The sequence below is a fragment of the Cyclopterus lumpus genome, chromosome 2 (genome assembly GCF_009769545.1).
Source record: "Cyclopterus lumpus isolate fCycLum1 chromosome 2, fCycLum1.pri, whole genome shotgun sequence".
NCBI classification, from domain to species: Eukaryota; Metazoa; Chordata; class Actinopteri; order Perciformes; family Cyclopteridae; genus Cyclopterus; species Cyclopterus lumpus.
In genome coordinates, this window is record NC_046967.1 from 3,890,355 (window position 1) to 3,914,383 (window position 24,029).

Sequence of the window (24,029 nt, forward strand, 5' to 3'; positions counted from 1 at the left end):
GGGGGATATAAGACAGATTAAATAGAGCACATAGAACCCATTTCTGACATTGTTTTCAAAATACCACCCCCTACTGTCAAAGATCTGAAATGTTACATATATGTCACATTGGGCGTTAATGGTAAACTTGTTCCTCATTGGAAAATAAATCAACCTGACAATCGCTTTCTGTTTGGTAAGAAAACTTGTCTTTTTATTTGCATTTCCACAAACTATAACTTCCCTTCTTAGGTTTTACAACAAAATATTGTTTTTTCAGATTTGTTTTACAACACAAAAAGTTGCAAACTGATTAAAAATAATTAAGACGGCCTCACATTTGAGGTATTATCATAAAGCTACTGTAACTGTAGAAAACTGAGCAACAGACGTATGTAGTAAACTTGAAAAACATGTTTCAAAAAGAGTTTAGAAACAAATACACTTTTGTGTTTGAACCGTTGATATCAGCAGGTGTGGCATTTAAGCCTAGGCCAAATGGAAATCTTTGAAACAATTTCTTTCCTCAGTGAAACAAAGACGCACATCGCATTTCTCACAGAGGGTGGTGGTTGCATTGATTTTGCAGAATTTGCAACGCCCACGCTTGTCACATTTCACAGGCCAGTGTGCAACCTGGTCCACGCGAACATCATTTGGAATTCCAACACAAACTCTCTTGGGAGGTGGTGGTGGAGATGTGGCGTTCACTGATGGGCGGCCCCTTCGTGAATGGATGAGAGTAAGGCTGGTTGCGACCTCTGCCTGGAAACTCCTTTGTTTCAGTGGCTTTTGGACACCAAGTAGTGTGCAGTCACGGCGGTAGATCAGCCATGCGTTAACAAGGCCTATCATTATGGTTTGCCAGAACAGGTAGAGGTACCACCTCCGTGACCTCATGTGGTACTTGTACCTTGCAATGCATGCATCCTGGAGGTCTACCACTCCCATGAATGTGTTGTACTCCTTCACATTGTGTGGCCTGTTGACTTCCACAAATACTTTGTCTGATTTGCTCCAGCGTCGAGCTTTGTCTTGAGGTTCAACTGCACAGTAGGAAGAGATTAGATTAACAGATCTGTTGTAATACCACCTGACAATGGCCACAGATCCCTCTTTCTCTACCCTGGCATCCACAGATCCTCTCCCCCTCTTGGCAAGACTTTTCTCATCTTCAAGCTGACAACCAGCCAAGCGATTGCTGCGGAGTGTTCCTATAAAGTAGATATGTCGCTGAAGAAGCTCAAGCACCAGTGGTGCTGAAGAAAACAGGTTGTCTGCAAATACTTTGAAGTTTTGGTTTGATGGGAGAGTTTCACACAGCTTGACCACAACGTCACCTCCCATGCCAAGTGAGGTTTTTTTCCCAGTGCCACCTTCATAGACCTCAAAATCACAGAGGATTCAACACACAAGATTCAATGTCGCCCGCTCTGGCCCCCGGGATGCATATGACTTTGGTCCCTGGCTTCTCTATCTTCACGTTTCTGACTATGGAGCTACCTATAACCAGTGGGTTTCTCAGCGGGTGCGTCGCTGAGTGGGGAAAACTGGTTCGAAACGTAAAGAGGTTGGTGGTGCTCAGTGAGCTTCTATTTAAACTTAAAACCCCTTCGAACAGTCACCCAGCCATCCGGCTGCTCGGGGGCTGCCGGGGGACAGCTAACAGAGGCTAATGTTAAAGGCTCCGCACCGGCTATGGGGGGAGGCGGGCTAACTAGCGTAACTGTCTGAGCTTCGATGGTGCGGAGCCGTGCATCTAACCCACTTAGAACTGCCTCCAACCTAGCAAAGGAACTACACTTGTTGCATGTACCGTTATCATTAAGGGAGGCAGAGGAATAGCTATACATGAGACACTCTGAGCAAGAGGGAGCGGGAGGGGGAGAAGAAAACATCGCAAGCTGCTAAGCTGGCAACCGGAAGTGATGCAATACGCTTACCGGAAGAGAGAGAGCGATGCATTCAGGAACCTCACGACATCTACTGCTGCAGAGAAAAGGAAGCAGGAGGTAATGTTGCACGGGGTATCGATACTAAAAAGGTACCGTACGTTAAAAACTATATGATTTGTATATTTTTTTGTATCGACACTTGATTAAAATAGCCCAGCTTTTTGAACACTTAAGAAATGGCATTAATATTACTATTAGCCTACAGCGAGGTAGAGGCAAAAATTGCTCATGGCTAAGCAGGAAAAAAAGGAAGTTGGTTTATGAATGACTTAAAGCATATTGTATTGAAAATGTATATTTGTTATTATTATTATTATTAGGGCCTGGGGCTTTGGGTTTAATTTAGGGATGTGCTTTTAAGATATCGACTCCCACATAGGGGAAGGCAGTAGGCTGTTTTGTAAAAAAGGTAAATCGCAAATTTTGTTTATTGTTAATAAAAAGAACGTAAAGCCTTCAATAGTAAACATATGTTGGAACATCTGCCTCGTTGGCGCAGTAGGCAGCGCGTCAGTCTCATAATCTGAAGGTCGTGAGTTCGACCCTCACACTGGGCATTTGTTTTGAGACACCTTTGCCTTAAATTAACCGAGGTCATGCACAAGTTTTTGCCAGGGTTTCTTCAGCCCTTCAATTGATAAATATCATGATATATAGGTCTTAAATTTGAATCCCACATAGGGAAAGGCAGTTGGCTGTTTTGTAGAAAAGATAAATCTTAAATTATATTTTTTGTTAATAAAAAGAACGTGAAGCCTTCAATAGTGAACATATGTTGGAACATCTGACTCGTTGGCGGAGAAGACAGTGCGTCAGTCTCATAATCTGAAGGTCGTGAGTTCGACCCTCACACTGGGCATTTGTTTTGAGACACCTTTGCCTTAAATTAACCGATGTCATGCACAAGTTTTTGCCAGGGTTTCTTCAGCCGTTCAATTGATCAATATCATGATATATAGGTCTTAAGTTTGATTCCCACTTAGGGGAAGGTACTAGGCTGTTTTGTAAAAAAGATAAGTCGCAAATTTTGTTTATTGTTAATAATAAAAACGTATAGCCTTCAATCATAAGCGTACTCTGAGTTTTGTGCCTCGTTGGTGCAGTAGGCAGCGCGTCAGTCTCATAATCTGAAGGTAGTGAGTTCGACCCTCACACTGGGCATTTGTTTTGAGACACCTTTGCCTTAAATTAACCGAGGTCATGCACAAGTTTTTGCCAGGGTTTCTTCAGCCCTTCAATTGATCAATATCATGATATATAAGTCTTAAGTTTGATTCCCACTTAGGGGAAGGTACTAGGCTGTTTTGTAAAAAAGGTAAATCGCAAATTTTGTTTATTGTTAATAATAAAAATGTATAGCCTTCAATCATAAGCGTACTCTGAGTTTTGTGCCTCGTTGGTGCACTAGGCAGCGCGTCAGTCTCATAATCTGAAGGTCGTGAGTTCGACCCTCACACTGGGCATTAGTTTTGAGACACCTTTGCCTTGATTTAACCGAGGTCATGCACAAGTATTTGCCAGGCTTTCTTCAGCCCTTCAATTGATCAATATCATGATATATAGGTCTTAAATTTGAATCCCACATAGGGAAAGGCAGTTGGCTGTTTTGTAGAAAAGATAAATCTTAAATTATATTTTTTGTTAATAAAAAGAACGTGAAGCCTTCAATAGTGAACATATGTTGGAACATCTGACTCGTTGGCGGAGAAGACAGTGCGTCAGTCTCATAATCTGAAGGTCGTGAGTTCGACCCTCACACTGGGCATTTGTTTTGAGACACCTTTGCCTTAAATTAACCGAGGTCATGCACAAGTTTTTGCCAGGGTTTCTTCAGCCCTTCAATTGATCAATATCATGATATATAGGTCTTAAGTTTGATTCCCACTTAGGGGAAGGTACTAGGCTGTTTTGTAAAAAAGGTAAATCGCAAATTTTGTTTATTGTTAATAATAAAAACGTATAGCCTTCAATCATAAGCGTACTCTGAGTTTTGTGCCTCGTTGGCGCAGTAGGCAGCGCGTCAGTCTCATAATCTGAAGGTAGTGAGTTCGACCCTCACACTGGGCATTTGTTTTGAGACACCTTTGCCTTGAATTAACCAAGGTCATTCACAATTATTTACAAGGGTTTCTTCAGCCCTTCAATTGATCAATATCATGATATATAGGTCTTAAGTTTGACTCCCACATAGGGGAACGTACTAGGCTGTTTTGTAAAAAAGGTAAATCGCAAATTTTGTTTATTGTTAATAATAAAAAACGTATAGCCTTCAATCATAAGCGTACTCTGAGTTTTGTCCCTCGTTGGCGCAGTAGGCAGCGCGTCAGTCTCATAATCTGAAGGTCGTGAGTTCGACCCTCACACTCGGCATTTGTTTTGAGACACCTTTGCCTTGATTTAACCAAGGTCATGCACAAGTATTTGCCAGGCTTTCTTCAGCCCTTCAATTGATCAATATCATGATATATAGGTCTTAAATTTGAATCCCACATAGGGAAAGGCAGTTGGCTGTTTTGTAGAAAAGATAAATCTTAAATTATATTTTTTATTAATAAAAAGAACGTGAAGCCTTCAATAGTGAACATATTTTGGAACATCTGCCTTGTTGGCACAGTAGGCAGCGCGTCAGTCTCATAATCTGAAGGTCGTGAGTTCGACCCTCACACTGGGCATTTGTTTTGAGACAACTTTGCCTTGAATTAACCGAGATCATGCACAAGTATTTGCCAGGGTTTCTTCATTTCTTCAATTGATCAATATCATGATACATAGGTCTTAAATTTGACTCCCACATAGGGGAAGGCAGTAGGCTGTTTTGTAAAAAAGGTATATCGCAAATTTTGTTTATTGTTAATAAAAAGAACGTATAGCCTTCAATGATAAGCGTACTCTGAGTTTTGTGCCTCGTTGGCGGAGTATGCAGCGCTTCAGTCTCATAATCTGAAGGTCGTGAGTTCGACCCTCACACTGGGCATTTGTTTTGAGACAACTTTGCCTTGAATTAACCGAGGTCATTCACAATTATTTACCAGGGTTTCTTCAGCCCTTCAATTGATAAATATCATGATATATAGGTCTTAAATTTGAATCCCACATAGGGAAAAGCAGTTGGCTGTTTTGTAGAAAAGATAAATCTTAAATTATATTTTTTGTTAATAAAAAGAACGTGAAGCCTTCAATAGTGAACATATGTTGGAACATCTGACTCGTTAGCGGAGAAGACAGTGCGTCAGTCTCATAATCTGAAGGTCGTGAGTTCGACCCTCACACTGGGCATTAGTTTTGAGACACCTTTGCCTTGATTTAACCGAGGTCATGCACAAGTATTTGCCAGGCTTTCTTCAGCCCTTCAATTGATCAATATCATGATATATAGGTCTTAAGTTTGACTCCCACATAGGGGAAGGCAGTAGGCTGGTTTGTAAAAAAGGTAAATCGCAAATTTTGTTTATTGTTAATAAAAAGAACGTATAGCCTTCAATCATAAGCGTACTCTGAGTTTTGTGCCTCGTTGGAGCAGTAGGCAGCGCGTCAGTCTCATAATCTGAAGGTCGTGAGTTCGACCCTCACACTGGGCATTTGTTTTGAGACACCTTTGCCTTAAATTAACCGAGGTCATGCACAAGTTTTTGCCAGGGTTTCTTCAGCCCTTCAATTGATAAATATCATGATATATAGGTCTTAAATTTGAATCCCACATAGGGAAAGGCAGTTGGCTGTTTTGTAGAAAAGATAAATCTTAAATTATATTTTTTGTTAATAAAAAGAACGTGAAGCCTTCAATAGTGAACATATGTTGGAACATCTGACTCGTTGGCGGAGAAGACAGTGCGTCAGTCTCATAATCTGAAGGTCGTGAGTTCGACCCTCACACTGGGCATTTGTTTTGAGACACCTTTGCCTTAAATTAACCGAGGTCATGCACAAGTTTTTGCCAGGGTTTCTTCAGCCCTTCAATTGATCAATATCATGATATATAGGTCTTAAGTTTGATTCCCACTTAGGGGAAGGTACTAGGCTGTTTTGTAAAAAAGGTAAATCGCAAATTTTGTTTATTGTTAATAATAAAAACGTATAGCCTTCAATCATAAGCGTACTCTGAGTTTTGTGCCTCGTTGGCGCAGTAGGCAGCGCGTCAGTCTCATAATCTGAAGGTAGTGAGTTCGACCCTCACACTGGGCATTTGTTTTGAGACACCTTTGCCTTGAATTAACCGAGGTCATTCACAATTATTTACTAGGGTTTCTTCAGCCCTTCAATTGATAAATATCATGATATATATACGTCTTAAGTTTGATTCCCACTTAGGGGAAGGTACTAGGCTGTTTTGTAAAAAAGGTAAATCTCAAATTTTGTTTATTGTTAATAAAAAGAACGTATAGCCTTCAATCTCATAAGCGTACTCTGAGTTTTGTGCCTCGTTGGCGCAGTAGGCAGCGCGTCAGTCTCATAATCTGAAGGTCGTGAGTTCGACCCTCACACTGGGCATTTGTTTTGAGACACCTTTGCCTTGATTTAACCAAGATCATGCACAAGTATTTGCCAGGCTTTCTTCAGCCCTTCAATTGATCAATATCATGATATATAGGTCTTAAATTTGAATCCCACATAGGGAAAGGCAGTTGGCTGTTTTGTAGAAAAGATAAATCTTAAATTATATTTTTTATTAATAAAAAGAACGTGAAGCCTTCAATAGTGAACATATTTTGGAACATCTGCCTTGTTGGCACAGTAGGCAGCGCGTCAGTCTCATAATCTGAAGGTCGTGAGTTCGACCCTCACACTGGGCATTTGTTTTGAGACACCTTTGCCTTGATTTAACCAAGATCATGCACAAGTATTTGCCAGGGTTTCTTCAGCCCTTCAATTGATCAATATCATGATATATAGGTCTTAAATTTGAATCCCACATAGGGAAAGGCAGTTGGCTGTTTTGTAGAAAAGATAAATCTTAAATTATATTTTTTGTTAATAAAAAGAACGTGAAGCCTTCAATAGTGAACATATGTTGGAACATCTGACTCGTTGGCGGAGAAGGCAGCGCGTCAGTCTCATAATCTGAAGGTCGTGAGTTCGACCCTCACACTGGGCATTTGTTTTGAGACACCTTTGCCTTGATTTAACCGAGGTCATGCACAAGTATTTGCCAGGCTTTCTTCAGCCCTTCAATTGATCAATATCATGATATATAGGTCTTAAGTTTGACTCCCACATAGGGGAAGGCAGTAGGCTGTTTTGTAAAAAAGGTAAATCGCAAATTTTGTTTATTGTTAATAAAAAGAACGTATAGCCTTCAATCATAAGCGTACTCTGAGTTTTGTGCCTCGTTGGCGCAGTAGGCAGCGCGTCAGTCTCATAATCTGAAGGTCGTGAGTTCGACCCTCACACTGGGCATTTGTTTTGAGACACCTTTGCCTTAAATTAACCGAGGTCATGCACAAGTTTTTGCCAGGGTTTCTTCAGCCCTTCAATTGATAAATATCATGATATATAGGTCTTAAATTTGAATCCCACATAGGGAAAGGCAGTTGGCTGTTTTGTAGAAAAGATAAATCTTAAATTATATTTTTTGTTAATAAAAAGAACGTGAAGCCTTCAATAGTGAACATATGTTGGAACATCTGACTCGTTGGCGGAGAAGACAGTGCGTCAGTCTCATAATCTGAAGGTCGTGAGTTCGACCCTCACACTGGGCATTTGTTTTGAGACACCTTTGCCTTAAATTAACCGAGGTCATGCACAAGTTTTTGCCAGGGTTTCTTCAGCCCTTCAATTGATCAATATCATGATATATAAGTCTTAAGTTTGATTCCCACATAGGGGAAGGTACTAGGCTGTTTTGTAAAAAAGGTAAATCGCAAATTTTGTTTATTGTTAATAATAAAAACGTATAGCCTTCAATCATAAGCGTACTCTGAGTTTTGTGCCTCGTTGGCGCAGTAGGCAGTGCGTCAGTCTCATAATCTGAAGGTAGTGTGTTCGACCCTCACACTGGGCATTTGTTTTGAGACACCTTTGCCTTAAATTAACCGAGGTCATGCACAAGTTTTTGCCAGGGTTTCTTCAGCCCTTCAATTGATCAATATCATGATATATAAGTCTTAAGTTTGATTCCCACTTAGGGGAAGGCAGTTGGCTGTTTTGTAGAAAAGATAAATCTTAAATTATATTTTTTGTTAATAAAAAGAACGTGAAGCCTTCAATAGTGAACATATGTTGGAACATCTGACTCGTTGGCGGAGAAGACAGTGCGTCAGTCTCATAATCTGAAGGTCGTGAGTTCGACCCTCACACTGGGCATTTGTTTTGAGACACCTTTGCCTTGAATTAACCAAGGTCATTCACAATTATTTACTAGGGTTTCTTCAGCCCTTCAATTGATAAATATCATGATATATATACGTCTTAAGTTTGATTCCCACTTAGGGGAAGGTACTAGGCTGTTTTGTAAAAAAAGTAAATCGCAAATTTTGTTTATTGTTAATAAAAAGAACGTATAGCCTTCAATCATAAGCATACTCTGAGTTTTGTGCCTCGTTGGCGCAGTAGGCAGCGCGTCAGTCTCATAATCTGAAGGTCGTGAGTTCGACCCTCACACTGGGCATTTGTTTTGAGACACCTTTGCCTTGATTTAACCAAGGTCATGCACAAGTATTTGCCAGGCTTTCTTCAGCCCTTCAATTGATCAATATCATGATATATAGGTCTTAAATTTGAATCCCACATAGGGAAAGGCAGTTGGCTGTTTTGTAGAAAAGATAAATCTTAAATTATATTTTTTATTAATAAAAAGAACGTGAAGCCTTCAATAGTGAACATATTTTGGAACATCTGCCTTGTTGGCGCAGTAGGCATCGCGTCAGTCTCATAATCTGAATGTCGTGAGTTCGACCCTCACACTGGGCATTTGTTTTGAGACACCTTTGCCTTGAATTAACCGAGGTCATGCACAAGTTTTTGCCAGGGTTTCTTCAGCCCTTCAATTGATAAATATCATGATATATAGGTCTTAAATTTGAATCCCACATAGGGAAAGGCAGTTGGCTGTTTTGTAGAAAAGATAAATCTTAAATTATATTTTTTATTAATAAAAAGAACGTGAAGCCTTCAATAGTGAACATATGTTGGAACATCTGACTCGTTGGCGGAGAAGACAGTGCGTCAGTCTCATAATCTGAAGGTCGTGAGTTCGACCCTCACACTGGGCATTTGTTTTGAGACACCTTTGCCTTAAATTAACCGATGTCATGCACAAGTTTTTGCCAGGGTTTCTTCAGCCGTTCAATTGATCAATATCATGATATATAGGTCTTAAGTTTGATTCCCACTTAGGGGAAGGTACTAGGCTGTTTTGTAAAAAAGGTAAGTCGCAAATTTTGTTTATTGTTAATAATAAAAACGTATAGCCTTCAATCATAAGCGTACTCTGAGTTTTGTGCCTCGTTGGTGCAGTAGGCAGCGCGTCAGTCTCATAATCTGAAGGTAGTGAGTTCGACCCTCACACTGGGCATTTGTTTTGAGACACCTTTGCCTTAAATTAACCGAGGTCATGCACAAGTTTTTGCCAGGGTTTCTTCAGCCCTTCAATTGATCAATATCATGATATATAAGTCTTAAGTTTGATTCCCACTTAGGGGAAGGTACTAGGCTGTTTTGTAAAAAAGGTAAATCGCAAATTTTGTTTATTGTTAATAATAAAAATGTATAGCCTTCAATCATAAGCGTACTCTGAGTTTTGTGCCTCGTTGGTGCACTAGGCAGCGCGTCAGTCTCATAATCTGAAGGTCGTGAGTTCGACCCTCACACTGGGCATTAGTTTTGAGACACCTTTGCCTTGATTTAACCGAGGTCATGCACAAGTATTTGCCAGGCTTTCTTCAGCCCTTCAATTGATCAATATCATGATATATAGGTCTTAAATTTGAATCCCACATAGGGAAAGGCAGTTGGCTGTTTTGTAGAAAAGATAAATCTTAAATTATATTTTTTGTTAATAAAAAGAACGTGAAGCCTTCAATAGTGAACATATGTTGGAACATCTGACTCGTTGGCGGAGAAGACAGTGCGTCAGTCTCATAATCTGAAGGTCGTGAGTTCGACCTTCACACTGGGCATTAGTTTTGAGACACCTTTGCCTTGATTTAACCGAGGTCATGCACAAGTATTTGCCAGGCTTTCTTCAGCCCTTCAATTGATCAATATCATGATATATAGGTCTTAAGTTTGACTCCCACATAGGGGAAGGCAGTAGGCTGGTTTGTAAAAAAGGTAAATCGCAAATTTTGTTTATTGTTAATAAAAAGAACGTATAGCCTTCAATCATAAGCGTACTCTGAGTTTTGTGCCTCGTTGGAGCAGTAGGCAGCGCGTCAGTCTCATAATCTGAAGGTCGTGAGTTCGACCCTCACACTGGGCATTTGTTTTGAGACACCTTTGCCTTAAATTAACCGAGGTCATGCACAAGTTTTTGCCAGGGTTTCTTCAGCCCTTCAATTGATAAATATCATGATATATAGGTCTTAAATTTGAATCCCACATAGGGAAAGGCAGTTGGCTGTTTTGTAGAAAAGATAAATCTTAAATTATATTTTTTGTTAATAAAAAGAACGTGAAGCCTTCAATAGTGAACATATGTTGGAACATCTGACTCGTTGGCGGAGAAGACAGTGCGTCAGTCTCATAATCTGAAGGTCGTGAGTTCGACCCTCACACTGGGCATTTGTTTTGAGACACCTTTGCCTTAAATTAACCGAGGTCATGCACAAGTTTTTGCCAGGGTTTCTTCAGCCCTTCAATTGATCAATATCATGATATATAGGTCTTAAGTTTGATTCCCACTTAGGGGAAGGTACTAGGCTGTTTTGTAAAAAAGGTAAATCGCAAATTTTGTTTATTGTTAATAATAAAAACGTATAGCCTTCAATCATAAGCGTACTCTGAGTTTTGTGCCTCGTTGGCGCAGTAGGCAGTGCGTCAGTCTCATAATCTGAAGGTAGTGTGTTCGACCCTCACACTGGGCATTTGTTTTGAGACACCTTTGCCTTAAATTAACCGAGGTCATGCACAAGTTTTTGCCAGGGTTTCTTCAGCCCTTCAATTGATCAATATCATGATATATAAGTCTTAAGTTTGATTCCCACTTAGGGGAAGGCAGTTGGCTGTTTTGTAGAAAAGATAAATCTTAAATTATATTTTTTGTTAATAAAAAGAACGTGAAGCCTTCAATAGTGAACATATGTTGGAACATCTGACTCGTTGGCGGAGAAGACAGTGCGTCAGTCTCATAATCTGAAGGTCGTGAGTTCGACCCTCACACTGGGCATTTGTTTTGAGACACCTTTGCCTTGAATTAACCGAGGTCATTCACAATTATTTACTAGGGTTTCTTCAGCCCTTCAATTGATAAATATCATGATATATATACGTCTTAAGTTTGATTCCCACTTAGGGGAAGGTACTAGGCTGTTTTGTAAAAAAGGTAAATCTCAAATTTTGTTTATTGTTAATAAAAAGAACGTATAGCCTTCAATCATAAGCGTACTCTGAGTTTTGTGCCTCGTTGGCGCAGTAGGCAGCGCGTCAGTCTCATAATCTGAAGGTCGTGAGTTCGACCCTCACACTGGGCATTTGTTTTGAGACACCTTTGCCTTGATTTAACCAAGATCATGCACAAGTATTTGCCAGGCTTTCTTCAGCCCTTCAATTGATCAATATCATGATATATAGGTCTTAAATTTGAATCCCACATAGGGAAAGGCAGTTGGCTGTTTTGTAGAAAAGATAAATCTTAAATTATATTTTTTGTTAATAAAAAGAACGTGAAGCCTTCAATAGTGAACATATTTTGGAACATCTGCCTTGTTGGCGCAGTAGGCAGCGCGTCAGTCTCATAATCTGAAGGTCGTGAGTTCGACCCTCACACTGGGCATTTGTTTTGAGACACCTTTGCCTTGAATTAACCGAGGTCATGCACAAGTTTTTGCCAGGGTTTCTTCAGCCCTTCAATTGATCAATATCATGATATATAGGTCTTAAATTTGAATCCCACATAGGGAAAGGCAGTTGGCTGTTTTGTAGAAAAGATAAATCTTAAATTATATTTTTTGTTAATAAAAAGAACGTGAAGCCTTCAATAGTGAACATATGTTGGAACATCAGCCTCGTTGGCGCAGTAGGCAGCGCGTCAGTCTCATAATCTGAAGGTCGTGAGTTCGACCCTCACACTGGGCATTTGTTTTGAGACACCTTTGCCTTAAATTAACCGATGTCATGCACAAGTTTTTGCCAGGGTTTCTTCAGCCGTTCAATTGATCAATATCATGATATATAGGTCTTAAGTTTGATTCCCACTTAGGGGAAGGTACTAGGCTGTTTTGTAAAAAAGGTAAATCGCAAATTTTGTTTATTGTTAATAATAAAAACGTATAGCCTTCAATCATAAGCGTACTCTGAGTTTTGTGCCTCGTTGGCGCAGTAGGCAGCGCGTCAGTCTCATAATCTGAAGGTAGTGAGTTCGACCCTCACACTGGGCATTTGTTTTGAGACACCTTTGCCTTAAATTAACCGAGGTCATGCACAAGTTTTGCCAGGGTTTCTTCAGCCCTTCAATTGATCAATATCATGATATATAAGTCTTAAGTTTGATTCCCACTTAGGGGAAGGTACTAGGCTGTTTTGTAAAAAAGGTAAATCGCAAATTTTGTTTATTGTTAATAATAAAAATGTATAGCCTTCAATCATAAGCGTACTCTGAGTTTTGTGCCTCGTTGGCGCAGTAGGCAGCGCGTCAGTCTCATAATCTGAAGGTCGTGAGTTCGACCCTCACACTGGGCATTTGTTTTGAGACACCTTTGCCTTGATTTAACCAAGATCATGCACAAGTATTTGCCAGGCTTTCTTCAGCCCTTCAATTGATCAATATCATGATATATAGGTCTTAAATTTGAATCCCACATAGGGAAAGGCAGTTGGCTGTTTTGTAGAAAAGATAAATCTTAAATTATATTTTTTATTAATAAAAAGAACGTGAAGCCTTCAATAGTGAACATATTTTGGAACATCTGCCTTGTTGGCACAGTAGGCAGCGCGTCAGTCTCATAATCTGAAGGTCGTGAGTTCGACCCTCACACTGGGCATTTGTTTTGAGACACCTTTGCCTTGATTTAACCAAGATCATGCACAAGTATTTGCCAGGGTTTCTTCAGCCCTTCAATTGATCAATATCATGATATATAGGTCTTAAATTTGAATCCCACATAGGGAAAGGCAGTTGGCTGTTTTGTAGAAAAGATAAATCTTAAATTATATTTTTTGTTAATAAAAAGAACGTGAAGCCTTCAATAGTGAACATATGTTGGAACATCTGACTCGTTGGCGGAGAAGACAGTGCGTCAGTCTCATAATCTGAAGGTCGTGAGTTCGACCCTCACACTGGGCATTAGTTTTGAGACACCTTTGCCTTGATTTAACCGAGGTCATGCACAAGTATTTGCCAGGCTTTCTTCAGCCCTTCAATTGATCAATATCATGATATATAGGTCTTAAGTTTGACTCCCACATAGGGGAAGGCAGTAGGCTGGTTTGTAAAAAAGGTAAATCGCAAATTTTGTTTATTGTTAATAAAAAGAACGTATAGCCTTCAATCATAAGCGTACTCTGAGTTTTGTGCCTCGTTGGAGCAGTAGGCAGCGCGTCAGTCTCATAATCTGAAGGTCGTGAGTTCGACCCTCACACTGGGCATTTGTTTTGAGACACCTTTGCCTTAAATTAACCGAGGTCATGCACAAGTTTTTGCCAGGGTTTCTTCAGCCCTTCAATTGATAAATATCATGATATATAGGTCTTAAATTTGAATCCCACATAGGGAAAGGCAGTTGGCTGTTTTGTAGAAAAGATAAATCTTAAATTATATTTTTTGTTAATAAAAAGAACGTGAAGCCTTCAATAGTGAACATATGTTGGAACATCTGACTCGTTGGCGGAGAAGACAGTGCGTCAGTCTCATAATCTGAAGGTCGTGAGTTCGACCCTCACACTGGGCATTTGTTTTGAGACACCTTTGCCTTAAATTAACCGAGGTCATGCACAAGTTTTTGCCAGGGTTTCTTCAGCCCTTCAATTGATCAATATCATGATATATAGGTCTTAAGTTTGATTCCCACATAGGGGAAGGTACTAGGCTGTTTTGTAAAAAAGGTAAATCGCAAATTTTGTTTATTGTTAATAATAAAAACGTATAGCCTTCAATCATAAGCGTACTCTGAGTTTTGTGCCTCGTTGGCGCAGTAGGCAGTGCGTCAGTCTCATAATCTGAAGGTAGTGTGTTCGACCCTCACACTGGGCATTTGTTTTGAGACACCTTTGCCTTAAATTAACCGAGGTCATGCACAAGTTTTTGCCAGGGTTTCTTCAGCCCTTCAATTGATCAATATCATGATATATAGGTCTTAAGTTTGATTCCCACATAGGGGAAGGCAGTTGGCTGTTTTGTAGAAAAGATAAATCTTAAATTATATTTTTTGTTAATAAAAAGAACGTGAAGCCTTCAATAGTGAACATATGTTGGAACATCTGACTCGTTGGCGGAGAAGACAGTGCGTCAGTCTCATAATCTGAAGGTCGTGAGTTCGACCCTCACACTGGGCATTTGTTTTGAGACACCTTTGCCTTGAATTAACCAAGGTCATTCACAATTATTTACTAGGGTTTCTTCAGCCCTTCAATTGATAAATATCATGATATATATACGTCTTAAGTTTGATTCCCACTTAGGGGAAGGTACTAGGCTGTTTTGTAAAAAAGGTAAATCGCAAATTTTGTTTATTGTTAATAAAAAGAACGTATAGCCTTCAATCATAAGCGTACTCTGAGTTTTGTGCCTCGTTGGCGCAGTAGGCAGCGCGTCAGTCTCATAATCTGAAGGTCGTGAGTTCGACCCTCACACTGGGCATTTGTTTTGAGACACCTTTGCCTTGATTTAACCAAGGTCATGCACAAGTATTTGCCAGGCTTTCTTCAGCCCTTCAATTGATCAATATCATGATATATAGGTCTTAAATTTGAATCCCACATAGGGAAAGGCAGTTGGCTGTTTTGTAGAAAAGATAAATCTTAAATTATATTTTTTGTTAATAAAAAGAACGTGAAGCCTTCAATAGTGAACATATTTTGGAACATCTGCCTTGTTGGCGCAGTAGGCATCGCGTCAGTCTCATAATCTGAATGTCGTGAGTTCGACCCTCACACTGGGCATTTGTTTTGAGACACCTTTGCCTTGAATTAACCGAGGTCATGCACAAGTTTTTGCCAGGGTTTCTTCAGCCCTTCAATTGATAAATATCATGATATATAGGTCTTAAATTTGAATCCCACATAGGGAAAGGCAGTTGGCTGTTTTGTAGAAAAGATAAATCTTAAATTATATTTTTTGTTAATAAAAAGAACGTGAAGCCTTCAATAGTGAACATATGTTGGAACATCTGACTCGTTGGCGGAGAAGACAGTGCGTCAGTCTCATAATCTGAAGGTCGTGAGTTCGACCCTCACACTGGGCATTTGTTTTGAGACACCTTTGCCTTAAATTAACCGATGTCATGCACAAGTTTTTGCCAGGGTTTCTTCAGCCGTTCAATTGATCAATATCATGATATATAGGTCTTAAGTTTGATTCCCACTTAGGGGAAGGTACTAGGCTGTTTTGTAAAAAAGGTAAGTCGCAAATTTTGTTTATTGTTAATAATAAAAACGTATAGCCTTCAATCATAAGCGTACTCTGAGTTTTGTGCCTCGTTGGTGCAGTAGGCAGCGCGTCAGTCTCATAATCTGAAGGTAGTGAGTTCGACCCTCACACTGGGCATTTGTTTTGAGACACCTTTGCCTTAAATTAACCGAGGTCATGCACAAGTTTTTGCCAGGGTTTCTTCAGCCCTTCAATTGATCAATATCATGATATATAAGTCTTAAGTTTGATTCCCACTTAGGGGAAGGTACTAGGCTGTTTTGTAAAAAAGGTAAATCGCAAATTTTGTTTATTGTTAATAATAAAAATGTATAGCCTTCAATCATAAGCGTACTCTGAGTTTTGTGCCTCGTTGGTGCACTAGGCAGCGCGTCAGTCTCATAATCTGAAGGTCGTGAGTTCGACCCTCACACTGGGCATTAGTTTTGAGACACCTTTGCCTTGATTTAACCGAGGTCATGCACAAGTATTTGCCAGGCTTTCTTCAGCCCTTCAATTGATCAATATCATGATATATAGGTCTTAAATTTGAATCCCACATAGGGAAAGGCAGTTGGCTGTTTTGTAGAAAAGATAAATCTTAAATTATATTTTTTGTTAATAAAAAGAACGTGAGTTCGACCCTCACACTGGGCATTTGTTTTGAGACACCTTTGCCTTGAATTAACCGAGGTCATTCACAATTATTTACCAGGGTTTCTTCAGCCCTTCAATTGATCAATATCATGATATATAGGTCTTAAGTTTGACTCCCACATAGGGGAAGGCAGTAGGCTGTTTTGTAAAAAAGGTAAATCGCAAATTTTGTTTATTGTTAATAATAAAAAACGTATAGCCTTCAATCATAAGCGTACTCTGAGTTTTGTGCCTCGTTGGTGCACTAGGCAGCGCGTCAGTCTCATAATCTGAAGGTCGTGAGTTCGACCCTCACACTGGGCATTAGTTTTGAGACACCTTTGCCTTGAATTTAACCGAGGTCATGCACAAGTATTTGCCAGGCTTTCTTCAGCCCTTCAATTGATCAATATCATGATATATAGGTCTTAAATTTGAATCCCACATAGGGAAAGGCAGTTGGCTGTTTTGTAGAAAAGATAAATCTTAAATTATATTTTTTGTTAATAAAAAGAACGTGAAGCCTTCAATAGTGAACATATGTTGGAACATCTGACTCGTTGGCGGAGTAGCCAGTGCGTCAGTCTCATAATCTGAAGGTCGTGAGTTCGACCCTCACACTGGGCATTTGTTTTGAGACACCTTTGCCTTAAATTAACCGAGGTCATGCACAAGTTTTTGCCAGGGTTTCTTCAGCCCTTCAATTGATCAATATCATGATATATAGGTCTTAAGTTTGATTCCCACTTAGGGGAAGGTACTAGGCTGTTTTGTAAAAAAGGTAAATCGCAAATTTTGTTTATTGTTAATAATAAAAACGTATAGCCTTCAATCATAAGCGTACTCTGAGTTTTGTGCCTCGTTGGTGCAGTAGGCAGCGCGTCAGTCTCATAATCTGAAGGTAGTGAGTTCGACCCTCACACTGGGCATTTGTTTTGAGACACCTTTGCCTTAAATTAACCGAGGTCATGCACAAGTTTTTTGCCAGGGTTTCTTCAGCCCTTCAATTGATCAATATCATGATATATAGGTCTTAAGTTTGATTCCCACTTAGGGGAAGGTACTAGGCTGTTTTGTAAAAAAGGTAAATCGCAAATTTTGTTTATTGTTAATAATAAAAAACGTATAGCCTTCAATCATAAGCGTACTCTGAGTTTTGTGCCTCGTTGGCGCAGTAGGCAGCGCGTCAGTCTCATAATCTGAAGGTCGCGAGTTCGACCCTCACACTGGGCATTTGTTTTGAGACACCTTTGCCTTAAATTAACCGAGGTCATGCACAAGTATTTGCCAGGGTTTCTTCATTTCTTCAATTGATCAATATCATGATATATAGGTCTTAAATTTGACTCCCACATAGGGGAAGGTACTAGGCTGTTTTGTAAAAAAGGTAAATCGCAAATTTTGTTTATTGTTAATAATAAAAACGTATAGCCTTCAATCATAAGCGTACTCTGAGTTTTGTGCCTCGTTGGCGCAGTAGGCAGCGCGTCAGTCTCATAATCTGAAGGTCGTGAGTTCGACCCTCACACTGGGCATTTGTTTTGAGACACCTTTGCCTTGAATTAACCGAGGTCATGCACAAGTATTTGCCAGGGTTTCTTCAGCCCTTCAATTGATCAATATCATGATATATAGGTCTTAAGTTTGACTCCCACATAGGGGAAGGTAGTAGGCTGTTTTGTAAAAAAGGTAAATCGCAAATTTTGTTTATTGTTAATAATAAAAAACGTATAGCCTTCAATCATAAGCGTACTCTGAGTTTTGTGCCTCGTTGGTGCACTAGGCAGCGCGTCAGTCTCATAATCTGAAGGTCGTGAGTTCGACCCTCACACTGGGCATTAGTTTTGAGACACCTTTGCCTTGATTTAACCGAGGTCATGCACAAGTATTTGCCAGGCTTTCTTCAGCCCTTCAATTGATCAATATCATGATATATAGGTCTTAAATTTGAATCCCACATAGGGAAAGGCAGTTGGCTGTTTTGTAGAAAAGATAAATCTTAAATTATATTTTTTGTTAATAAAAAGAACGTAAAGCCTTCAATAGTGAACATATGTTGGAACATCTGACTCGTTGGCGGAGAAGACAGTGCGTCAGTCTCATAATCTGAAGGTCGTGAGTTCGACCCTCACACTGGGCATTTGTTTTGAGACACCTTTGCCTTAAATTAACCGAGGTCATGCACAAGTTTTTGCCAGGGTTTCTTCAGCCCTTCAATTGATCAATATCATGATATATAGGTCTTAAGTTTGATTCCCACTTAGGGGAAGGTACTAGGCTGTTTTGTAAAAAAGGTAAATCGCAAATTTTGTTTATTGTTAATAATAAAAACGTATAGCCTTCAATCATAAGCGTACTCTGAGTTTTGTGCCTCGTTGGCGCAGTAGGCAGCGCGTCAGTCTCATAATCTGAAGGTAGTGAGTTCGACCCTCACACTGGGCATTTGTTTTGAGACACCTTTGCCTTGAATTAACCGAGGTCATTCACAATTATTTACCAGGGTTTCTTCAGCCCTTCAATTGATCAATATCATGATATATAGGTCTTAAGTTTGACTCCCACATAGGGGAACGTACTAGGCTGTTTTGTAAAAAAGGTAAATCGCAAATTTTGTTTATTGTTAATAATAAAAAACGTATAGCCTTCAATCATAAGCGTACTCTGAGTTTTGTGCCTCGTTGGCGCAGTAGGCAGCGCGTCAGTCTCATAATCTGAAGGTTGTGAGTTCGACCCTCACACTGGGCATTTGTTTTGAGACACCTTTGCCTTGAATTAACCGAGGTCATTCACAATTATTTACTAGGGTTTCTTCAGCCCTTCAATTGATCAATATCATGATATATAGGTCTTAAGTTTGATTCCCACTTAGGGGAAGGTACTAGGCTGTTTTGTAAAAAAGGTAAATCGCAAATTTTGTTTATTGTTAATAATAAAGAACGTATAGCCTTCAATCATAAGCGTACTCTGAGTTTTGTGCCTCGTTGGCGCAGTAGGCAGCGCGTCAGTCTCATAATCTGAAGGTCGTGAGTTCGACCCTCACACTGGGCATTTGTTTTGAGACACCTTTGCCTTAAATTAACCAAGGTCATGCACAAGTATTTGCCAGGCTTTCTTCAGCCCTTCAATTGATCAATATCATGATATATAGGTCTTAAATTTGAATCCCACATAGGGAAAGGCAGTTAGGCTGTTTTGTAGAAAAGGATAAATCTAAATTATATTTTTTATTAATAAAAAGAACGTGAAGCCTTCAATAGTGAACATATTTTGGAACATCTGCCTTGTTGGCACAGTAGGCAGCGCGTCAGTCTCATAATCTGAAGGTCGTGAGTTCGACCCTCACACTGGGCATTAGTTTTGAGACACCTTTGCCTTGATTTAACCGAGGTCATGCACAAGTATTTGCCAGGCTTTCTTCAGCCCTTCAATTGATCAATATCATGATATATAGGTCTTAAGTTTGACTCCCACATAGGGGAAGGCAGTAGGCTGGTTTGTAAAAAAGGTAAATCGCAAATTTTGTTTATTGTTAATAAAAAGAACGTATAGCCTTCAATCATAAGCGTACTCTGAGTTTTGTGCCTCGTTGGAGCAGTAGGCAGCGCGTCAGTCTCATAATCTGAAGGTCGTGAGTTCGACCCTCACACTGGGCATTTGTTTTGAGACACCTTTGCCTTAAATTAACCGAGGTCATGCACAAGTTTTTGCCAGGGTTTCTTCAGCCCTTCAATTGATCAATATCATGATATATAGGTCTTAAGTTTGACTCCCACATAGGGGAAGGCAGTAGGCTGTTTTGTAAAAAAGGTAAATCGCAAATTTTGTTTATTGTTAATAAAAAGAACGTATAGCCTTCAATAGTGAACATATTTTGGAACATCTTGCCTCGTTGGCGCAGTAGGCAGCGCGTCAGTCTCATAATCTGAAGGTCGTGAGTTCGACCCTCACACTGGGCATTTGTTTTGAGACACCTTTGCCTTAAATTAACCGAGGTCATGCACAATTATTTGCCAGGCTTTCTTCAGCCCTTCAATTGATCAATATCATGATATATAGGTCTTAAGTTTGATTCCCACTTAGGGGAAGGTACTAGGCTGTTTTGTAAAAAAGGTAAATCGCAAATTTTGTTTATTGTTAATAATAAAAACGTATAGCCTTCAATCATAAGCGTACTCTGAGTTTTGTGCCTCGTTGGTGCAGTAGGCAGCGCGTCAGTCTCATAATCTGAAGGTAGTGAGTTCGACCCTCACACTGGGCATTTGTTTTGAGACACCTTTGCCTTAAATTAACCGAGGTCATGCACAAGTTTTTGCCAGGGTTTCTTCAGCCCTTCAATTGATCAATATCATGATATATAAGTCTTAAGTTTGATTCCCACTTAGGGGAAGGTACTAGGCTGTTTTGTAAAAAAGGTAAATCGCAAATTTTGTTTATTGTTAATAATAAAAAACGTATAGCCTTCAATCATAAGCGTACTCTGAGTTTTGTGCCTCGTTGGTGCAGCTAGGCAGCGCGTCAGTCTCATAATCTGAAGGTCGTGAGTTCGACCCTCACACTGGGCATTAGTTTTGAGACACCTTTGCCTTGAATTAACCGAGGTCATTGACAAGTATTTGCCAGGGTTTCTTCAGCCCTTCAATTGATCAATATCATGATATATAGGTCTTAAATTTTACTCCCACATAAGGGAAGGTAGTAGGCTGTTTTGTAAAAAAGGTATATCGCAAATTTTGTTTATTGTTAATAAAAAGAACGTATAGCCTTCAATCATAAGCGTACTCTGAGTTTTGTTCCTTGTTGGCGCAGTAGGCAGCGCGTCAGTCTCATAATCTGAAGGTCGTGAGTTCGACCCTCACACTGGGCATTTGTTTTGAGACACCTTTGCCTTGAATTAACCGAGGTCATTCACAATTATTTGCCAGGGTTTCTTCAGCCCTTCAATTGATCAATATCATGATATATAGGTCTTAAGTTTGACTCCCACATAGGGGAAGGTACTAGGCTGTTTTGTAAAAAAGGTAAATCGCAAATTTTGTTTATTGTTAATAATAAAAACGTATAGCCTTCAATCATAAGCGTACTCTGAGTTTTGTGCCTCGTTGGCGCAGTAGGCAGCGCGTCAGTCTCATAATCTGAAGGTCGTGAGTTCGACCCTCACACTGGGCATTTGTTTTGAGACACCTTTGCCTTGAATTAACCGAGGTCATGCACAAGTATTTGCCAGGGTTTCTTCAGCCCTTCAATTGATCAATATCATGATATATAGGTCTTAAATTTGAATCCCACATAGGGAAAGGCAGTTGGCTGTTTTGTAGAAAAGATAAATCTTAAATTATATTTTTTGTTAATAAAAAGAACTTGAAGCCTTCAATAGTGAACATATGTTGGAACATCAGCCTCGTTGGCGCAGTAGGCAGTGCGTCAGTCTCATAATCTGAAGGTCGTGAGTTCGACCCTCACACTGGGCATTTGTTTTGAGACACCTTTGCCTTAAATTAACCGAGGTCATGCACAAGTTTTTGCCAGGGTTTCTTCAGCCCTTCAATTGATCAATATCATGATATATAGGTCTTAAGTTTGATTCCCACTTAGGGGAAGGTACTAGGCTGTTTTGTAAAAAAGGTAAATCGCAAATTTTGTTTATTGTTAATAATAAAAACGTATAGCCTTCAATCATAAGCGTACTCTGAGTTTTGTGCCTCGTTGGCGCAGTAGGCAGCGCGTCAGTCTCATAATCTGAAGGTAGTGAGTTCGACCCTCACACTGGGCATTTGTTTTGAGACACCTTTGCCTTGAATTAACCGAGGTCATTCACAATTATTTACCAGGGTTTCTTCAGCCCTTCAATTGATCAATATCATGATATATAGGTCTTAAGTTTGACTCCCACATAGGGGAACGTACTAGGCTGTTTTGTAAAAAAGGTAAATCGCAAATTTTGTTTATTGTTAATAATAAAAAACGTATAGCCTTCAATCATAAGCGTACTCTGAGTTTTGTGCCTCGTTGGCGCAGTATGCAGCGCGTCAGTCTCATAATCTGAAGGTTGTGAGTTCGACCCTCACACTGGGCATTTGTTTTGAGACACCTTTGCCTTGAATTAACCAAGGTCATTCACAATTATTTACTAGGGTTTCTTCAGCCCTTCAATTGATAAATATCATGATATATAGGTCTTAAGTTTGATTCCCACATAGGGGAAGGTACTAGGCTGTTTTGTAAAAAAGGTAAATCGCAAATTTTGTTTATTGTTAATAAAAAGAACGTATAGCCTTCAATCATAAGCGTACTCTGAGTTTTGTGCCTCGTTGGCGCAGTAGGCAGCGCGTCAGTCTCATAATCTGAAGGTCGTGAGTTCGACCCTCACACTGGGCATTTGTTTTGAGACACCTTTGCCTTAAATTAACCGAGGTCATGCACAAGTTTTTGCCAGGGTTTCTTCAGCCCTTCAATTGATCAATATCATGATATATAGGTCTTAAGTTTGATTCCCACTTAGGGGAAGGTACTAGGCTGTTTTGTAAAAAAGGTAAATCGCAAATTTTGTTTATTGTTAATAATAAAAACGTATAGCCTTCAATCATAAGCGTACTCTGAGTTTTGTGCCTCGTTGGCGCAGTAGGCAGCGCGTCAGTCTCATAATCTGAAGGTCGTGAGTTCGACCCTCACACTGGGCATTTGTTTTGAGACACCTTTGCCTTGAATTAACCGAGGTCATTCACAATTATTTACCAGGGTTTCTTCAGCCCTTCAATTGATCAATATCATGATATATAGGTCTTAAGTTTGACTCCCACATAGGGGAACGTACTAGGCTGTTTTGTAAAAAAGGTAAATCGCAAATTTTGTTTATTGTTAATAATAAAAAACGTATAGCCTTCAATCATAAGCGTACTCTGAGTTTTGTGCCTCGTTGGCGCAGTAGGCAGCGCGTCAGTCTCATAATCTGAAGGTCGTGAGTTCGACCCTCACACTGGGCATTTGTTTTGAGACACCTTTGCCTTGAATTAACCAAGGTCATGCACAATTATTTACCAGGCTTTCTTCAGCCCTTCAATTGATCAATATCATGATATATAGGTCTTAAATTTGAATCCCACATAGGGAAAGGCAGTTGGCTGTTTTGTAGAAAAGATAAATCTTAAATTATATTTTTTATTAATAAAAAGAACGTGAAGCCTTCAATAGTGAACATATTTTGGAACATCTGCCTCGTTGGCGCAGTAGGCAGCGCGTCAGTCTCATAATCTGAAGGTCGTGAGTTCGACCCTCACACTGGGCATTTGTTTTGAGACACCTTTGCCTTGAATTAACCGAGATCATGCACAAGTATTTGCCAGGGTTTCTTCAGCCCTTCAATTGATCAATATCATGATATATAGGTCTTAAGTTTGACTCCCACATAGGGGAAGGCAGTAGGCTGTTTTGTAGAAAAGATAAATCTTAAATTATATTTTTTGTTAATAAAAAGAACGTGAAGCCTTCAATAGTGAACATATGTTGGAACATCTGCCTCGTTGGCGCAGTAGGCAGCGCGTCAGTCTCATAATCTGAAGGTCGTGAGTTCGACCCTCACACTGGGCATTTGTTTTGAGACACCTTTGCCTTGAATTAACCGAGGTCATGCACAAGTATTTGCCAGGCTTTCTTCAGCCCTTCAATTGATCAATATCATGATATATAGGTCTTAAGTTTGACTCCCACATAGGGGAAGGTACTAGGCTGTTTTGTAAAAAAGGTAA

At 39.7% G+C, this 24,029-nt stretch overlaps 11 non-coding genes across 11 annotated transcripts; all 11 read left to right on the plus strand.

The window, feature by feature from the left end:
* Positions 1-2,418: 2,418 nt before the first annotated feature.
* Positions 2,419-2,491, plus strand: trnam-cau. Its single transcript has one exon. It is a non-coding gene; the product is annotated as a tRNA-Met (tRNA).
* A 9,298-nt stretch (positions 2,492-11,789) lies between these two features.
* Positions 11,790-11,862, plus strand: trnam-cau. The gene has a single exon. It is a non-coding gene; the product is annotated as a tRNA-Met (tRNA).
* Positions 11,863-17,749: 5,887 nt separating this feature from the next.
* trnam-cau lies at positions 17,750-17,822 on the plus strand. Its single transcript has one exon. It is a non-coding gene; the product is annotated as a tRNA-Met (tRNA).
* Positions 17,823-19,262: 1,440 nt separating this feature from the next.
* Positions 19,263-19,335, plus strand: trnam-cau. The gene has a single exon. It is a non-coding gene; the product is annotated as a tRNA-Met (tRNA).
* Positions 19,336-20,170: 835 nt separating this feature from the next.
* trnam-cau lies at positions 20,171-20,243 on the plus strand. Its single transcript has one exon. It is a non-coding gene; the product is annotated as a tRNA-Met (tRNA).
* A 1,137-nt stretch (positions 20,244-21,380) lies between these two features.
* trnam-cau lies at positions 21,381-21,453 on the plus strand. The gene has a single exon. It is a non-coding gene; the product is annotated as a tRNA-Met (tRNA).
* A 1,136-nt stretch (positions 21,454-22,589) lies between these two features.
* trnam-cau lies at positions 22,590-22,662 on the plus strand. The gene has a single exon. It is a non-coding gene; the product is annotated as a tRNA-Met (tRNA).
* A 229-nt stretch (positions 22,663-22,891) lies between these two features.
* On the plus strand, positions 22,892-22,964 carry trnam-cau. Its single transcript has one exon. It is a non-coding gene; the product is annotated as a tRNA-Met (tRNA).
* A 230-nt stretch (positions 22,965-23,194) lies between these two features.
* Positions 23,195-23,267, plus strand: trnam-cau. The gene has a single exon. It is a non-coding gene; the product is annotated as a tRNA-Met (tRNA).
* Positions 23,268-23,496: 229 nt separating this feature from the next.
* Positions 23,497-23,569, plus strand: trnam-cau. The gene has a single exon. It is a non-coding gene; the product is annotated as a tRNA-Met (tRNA).
* A 229-nt stretch (positions 23,570-23,798) lies between these two features.
* Positions 23,799-23,871, plus strand: trnam-cau. Its single transcript has one exon. It is a non-coding gene; the product is annotated as a tRNA-Met (tRNA).
* The last annotated feature ends 158 nt before the right edge of the window (positions 23,872-24,029 follow it).